Here is a 6,000-nt window from a genome sequence, read left to right as displayed (position 1 = left end):
ACCTGGGAGACAGAGCATTGCTGAACTCACTCCAGTGGAGTGCACAGAACGGATGCCGGATCCAAGGCTGTGCAGGTTACATACTGTACAGTTAACACCGGAGAAGTGAAGATTCCACATTCTTCATCTGTACCACAGACACAGCAACACTGCAGAGTTCAGGAACATACAAGTAAGGACTCGAGTTGCCTGTCATGTCGGTACCCAGGAGGAGAACAGGGCCGGCTGCCTAGTTTACACAGCAGCAAGGCCACACACACAGTGCAGATAAGGAAGCCAAAACAGCCCGGCTTGGTGGGAGAAACCCTGAACCCTGCACAGACTCCGTGGACAGTACTCTGCTGAATGCTATCTTCAGTAAAGGCTAAGGAACTGCAAAACCGTGAGTCTGGTTGTTTATTATGCTCGTGTCTTGCAGTCCCCCATAGATTATCACACTGCCCCGGGGAGAAGGCTCTACCCGTGGGGAGCCGTCCAATCTCAAGCTGCCATCCATCACCCCTGGAGGTTCTGCAGCAACGGTGGACATCTCTGATCACATTCCATGGGTGGCGTCACGTACATAACCTCCCTTTTTATTGTGGAACCAGGGATCACAGACCGGGTCACGATACCGTGATCCCCTTTCCAGAAGTGACCCTTTGGCCCGGTTCTGAGTATCCCCTTAATCCCTGGTGACAGTTACATTTGTTTGTATATCTGTGTATTCCATTTATCTTTTATTGCATAACTAACTGTAATATCTGTATAATTCATCTGTATATATTATCTAGTCATCTAATGAAGAAAAAATTATGCTAGATCCTTGATTTAAAAGTATCCTTGTTTTATTAGAAAATCATTTATAAAAATCATATCAGGGTAGTTGGTAACTGGTTGACGCATTTCGGCGTGAGCCGTTGTCGTAACAAATTACAGAATCTGGTGCAATTGCTTAAAAACAATACCACTCCCATTTAGCGAGATCATACATATAATTATTTACAAGGAACACATGTGAAGAACTGCTAGTTTTTAGATCGGATTATAGTTCTTGATAACACCCATACATGTTTTATGCGGTTTATTTAATCAACTAATATTCAATCAATGTTCTGGAGGCTCCCTTACTATATTGACTGTTTCTAAATTCCCTTTTCTTGTAAAATAATTGTTCTTTCCATTTTTAGAACTCCAATGTATATACCATATTTTTCTGACCATAAGACGCACTTTTCTCCCAAAATATTTTGGGGGAAAATGGGGATGTGTTTTATGGTCCAGATATTACATGTGCTGGCTGTGGGGCTGTGCTGTGGGAGCTGCGGCTCTGGAGCAGGCTGGAGGATTCTGGCGGGGGGCTGCAGAGGCAGCCCGTGGTCATGTGCCCCCGCTCATTAGGCTCATGTAATATTCATTGGACTCTCCCCTGTAAGTCACCGCTCAGCGGTGAAGTCGGCTCTAGCTTGGCGGGCGGTGCATATGACATGAGCCTAAAGGCCACTTTACACACAGAGATAAATCTTTGGCAGATCTGTGGTTGCAGTGAAATCATGGACATATTGTTCCACTTGTACACAGCCACAAACCTGGCACTGATTGTCCACAATTTCACTGCAACCACAGATCTGCCAAAGATTTATCTCTCTATGTAAAGTGGCCTTAAGTGCACTCATCCCCCCATCCTGTATATAGCCACCCCATGATAGCGCACCACAAAGTAATAAACCTATAACTCAGCTCTCCACCGCTGCTCTCGGTCCCTGCTTGTAGAACTTCCACATTCTGTCTGTTTCATGTGACCTCTTCACTGAGCGACCCGCTCACATGACCGGGTGCCTGGTCATGTGAGCCGGGTGCGCAGTGATGAGGTCACTGTGCTGGTCACATGAAACAGACAGAATGTGGAAGTTCTACAAGCAGGGACCAAGAGCAGCGGCGGAGAGCAGCGGCAGAAATCAGCAGCGGCAAGGTGAGTTAAAGGTTTATTATTTTGTGTGTGCACTAGGATGGGGGCCATATATACAGGATGGGGGGCATATACCGGCTGGGGAAGCAATGTATAGCATGGTGGCCATATACAGGAGGGGGGTCATATATACAGAATGGCAGGCTATATAAAAGGATGGGGGTTGTGTAAACAGAATGGGAGGCTATATAAAAGGATGGGGGGCATATACAGGAGGGGGCTATATATACAGGATGGGGAAATATATACAGGCTGGGGGAGCCATGTACAGCATGGGGGCTATATACAGGATGGGGACCATATATAGAGAATGGGGGGCTATATAAAAGGATGGGGGCTATATATACAGGATGGCGGAGGTATGTACCAGGCTTGGGGGGCTATATAAAAGGATGGGGGACAAATATTACCAGGATGGGGACATTACCTCTATAAGTGTCATCAGCAGATCCCCCCCCTATACAGCGCATTAGAACCACATTTTTTGCTTAATTTTTTTCCCTTACTTTCCTTCTCTAAAATCTGGGTGCGCTTTATGGTCCGATGCATCTTATAGTCCAAAAAATACGGTGTAAATATATATCATATATATATTCTGCTGTATATATTTCCAACACATTATATTGTGCTTCTTTGGTTGAAGGCTGTTGTCGCTCATTTGCAGAGTTCTTCACATGTGTTCCTTGTAAATAATTAATTATATGTATGATCTCACTAAATGGGAGTGGTATTGTGTTTTTAAGCAATTGCACCAGATTCTGTAATTTGTTACGACTGGTTTCACACTTGCTGATTTTTCAATCCGTGTCTATTCGTGTTAAAATGGATGCACACGGATACGTTATTGTCACCCATGTCTTTCAATGGTGACGGTGAAACCAGCCTAAGTATGTGCGCACGTTGCTTTTTACCTGCTTTTTACCTGCTTTTTTGCTGCTTTTTCTTCTGCGCTGTTTAATGCCAAAATGGATGTGTTCTTCTATTCAAGCAAAGTCTATGGGAATTTGGGTTTCTTGTTCACACTATGTTGTTCAAAATGCTGCCTTTTTGAGGCAGAACTTTGGTCAAAAACTCAGCTTTTCAAAGAAGCAACATGTCAATTGTTTTTGCCATTTGGGTTTTGCACTGCAAAGCTGAGTTTTTGACCAAAGTTCTGCCACAAAAAGGCAGCATTTTGAACAACATAGTGTGAACAAGAAACCCAAATTCCCATAGACTTTGCTTGAATAGAAGAACACATCCATTTTGGCATTAAACAGCGCAGAAGAAAAAGCAGCAAAAAAGCAGGTAAAAAGCAACGTGCGCACATACCCTTAGGCGGCTGTGTTCCTTTTTTGCACGGATTGGTCAGGTCAGAGGACTTTCCGGTGAGCAACATACCATACACTGACTCTCAGGGTACGTTCACACAGTGCATTTTTTTGCTGTGGTTTGGGGTCAGGATTTGCCTTGGTTTTATGTAAATCTATGGTAATCTTTTCCTGAGTTTTGGTTCCCTGCAAAACCTATGTAATTCAGGAAAATCTATGCACACACATTGCTTTGATTTCTGTGCAGAAAGTGGAATCATCACAGGTTTTGCTACATTTTTGAAACAATGAGAATGTCAATTCTTTTCTGCGTTTTTGCTATAGTAGCAAAACCTGTGGTGATGACACTTTCTGCAGAGAACAGAAACCAATGTGTGTGGAAAAGGAAAGAAAGGCATATGCCACACTCACTTAGGGCACCTTAATAAACCAGCACTGACAGGGTAACTAGAGAGGCGCTAGAGAGCTGCCAGGTTCGGTGGCAAATTTGTCACAGTCAAGGTATCAGTTTTCTGTATAAAAGGCCAGATCAGAGACTTAAGGGCCCGTTACACGCTACAATTTATCTGACGATCTCATGTGCGACGTGACACGCCCAGATCGTATTTACGATTTGCCGGTATCGCTTATAGGTAGTTTATTTGCTGTCACACGTAACAATCTCAAAACCGATGCATCAGCGATCAACGATATATTGTTGGACCCAGGCGGTCGTTTGAATGTTGTTCGATGTGGCAGGGTGTCAAACAGAGCAATATGTCGGCTGCTTCTCCAAAACAAACAATTTTTTAAAAAATGAATGACGTCTCAAGAATCCACGATTTTCATCCTATTTGCGATCGTTCAGAGTCGCTCGTAGGAGTCACAAGCAACGACATCGCAAACTATGCTGGATGTGTGTCACGGAATCCGTGATCCCGACGACATATCTCCCGATAAATTGACACGTGTAACGGGCCCTTTAATTGCTCAAACTGCTCTTCTCAATCCACTGAAGCTCTGTTCTCTCTGCAGGACTGATATCCATGGACTGCTTTGTCCAATCTGCTTTTTTCCTTTTTACTCTTTTTTTTTTTAACATAGTTTTTTTTCTATTAACCAACCCAACAGCTTTTTTGAAAGCTATCTTAACCTTTCATTTTGTACCTCTTAGGTTTTGTTCTAATTCTTGGGTTTAAGCATGCAATCCAAATTGCACAACAGAACCCCGATGATCTGCCCCGTCTGTTACAAGATAGACAAAAACCTTGGCACCCATCTTAAAAGAACATGCATGCAAAGATGAGTGCGATGCTGTCGTTGCACAAGCAAAAAAAACCTCTGATTGCTGTGGCAGCAAAAAGGTCTTGCCATTGAGTACAATGAGGTTGAGGAGCTGGTGTGTAAAGGTGGGTGCCTGGAAAAAGTCTTTGCATTTCTTAATGGACATGGTTTTACTATCTATAATCAAAAAAATTGTTTAAAAGAACTGAGTCGTAGTCAAAGAACGGTTGTGTTTTTAGCAGCTAGCTTGGATATATACCCTCTGCCTGCGCGCTGTGCAATTGTTTGATTATCTTCTTCTATTCTAATAAACTTTGATTTGAACAAAAAGAACTGAGAGTCCTCAGTGGTTGATACCTTTTAATGGCTAACTGAAAAGATGGTAATAATTGCAAGCTTTCGAGACTACTCAGGTCTCTTCATCAGGCATGGTATAACACAAAATCTGAAGAGTCACATATTTATACACAACAGGACTTAGAATAGTGCAGTAAAAAAAAAACAAAAAAAAAAACAAGAAACAAGTTATATAAAACAGAACTATCTCTATGGCCCCCTTCACACGTCCGTGATACACGTGCGTGTTTGGTCCGTTTCCGTATATACCGGAGACACGGCCAAACGTGCACCAATGTTAATCTATGATTGTGGTCACACGTCCGTTATTTCATTATGTCCGTGTGTGCGTGTCCGTGATCCGTATGTGTTTGCGTTTGGCACGGATGCATGTCCGTTATCTGCACGGAGCACGCACACGTGGACACAATGAAAGTCTATGGGTATGTGCACACACGTTAGTAAACACGTATGCATATACCTATAGTCCGTGTCCGTTTGGTGTTTTTATTTCTAGTGATGTCGGCTATTCTTTCTATTTCTGTGTATGTCGGTCAATCTCCCTGAGTCCGTCGGTCAGTCTCTCTGTCTCTCTGTCGGTCTCTCTGTCTGTCTGTCCCTCTCTCACAGTCTGTCGGTCAGTTTCCCCCCCTCTCTCATACTTACCGTTCCCCGATCTCCGGCGCAGCGCTGCACGGCATTCACACTGCTGCGGCGGCTTTTACTATTTTGAAAAAGCCGGCCGCCCATTAAACAATCTCGTATTCCCTGCTTTCCCCGCCCACCGGCGCCTATGATTGGTTACAGTGAGACACGCCCCCACGCTGAGTGACAGGTGTCACACTGCACCCAATCACAGCAGCCGGTGGGCGTGTCTATACTGTGCAGTAAAATAAATAAATAAATAATTAAAAAAAAACGGCGTGCGGTTCCCCCCAATTTAAAAGCCAGCCAGATAAAGCCATACGGCTGAAGGCTGGTATTCTCAGGATGGGGAGCTCCACGTTATGGGGGGCCCCCCACCCTAACAATATCAGTCAGCAGCCGCCCAGAATTGCCGCATACATTATATGCGACAGTTCTGGGGCTGTACCCGGCTCTTCCCGATTTGCCCTGGTGCCGTTGGCAAATCGGGGTAATAAG

The sequence above is a fragment of the Anomaloglossus baeobatrachus genome, chromosome 2 (assembly GCF_048569485.1).
Source record: "Anomaloglossus baeobatrachus isolate aAnoBae1 chromosome 2, aAnoBae1.hap1, whole genome shotgun sequence".
Classification (NCBI taxonomy): domain Eukaryota; kingdom Metazoa; phylum Chordata; class Amphibia; order Anura; family Aromobatidae; genus Anomaloglossus; species Anomaloglossus baeobatrachus.
The sequence above is the reverse complement of the archived record's forward strand: the minus strand, read 5'-3'. Positions refer to the sequence as shown.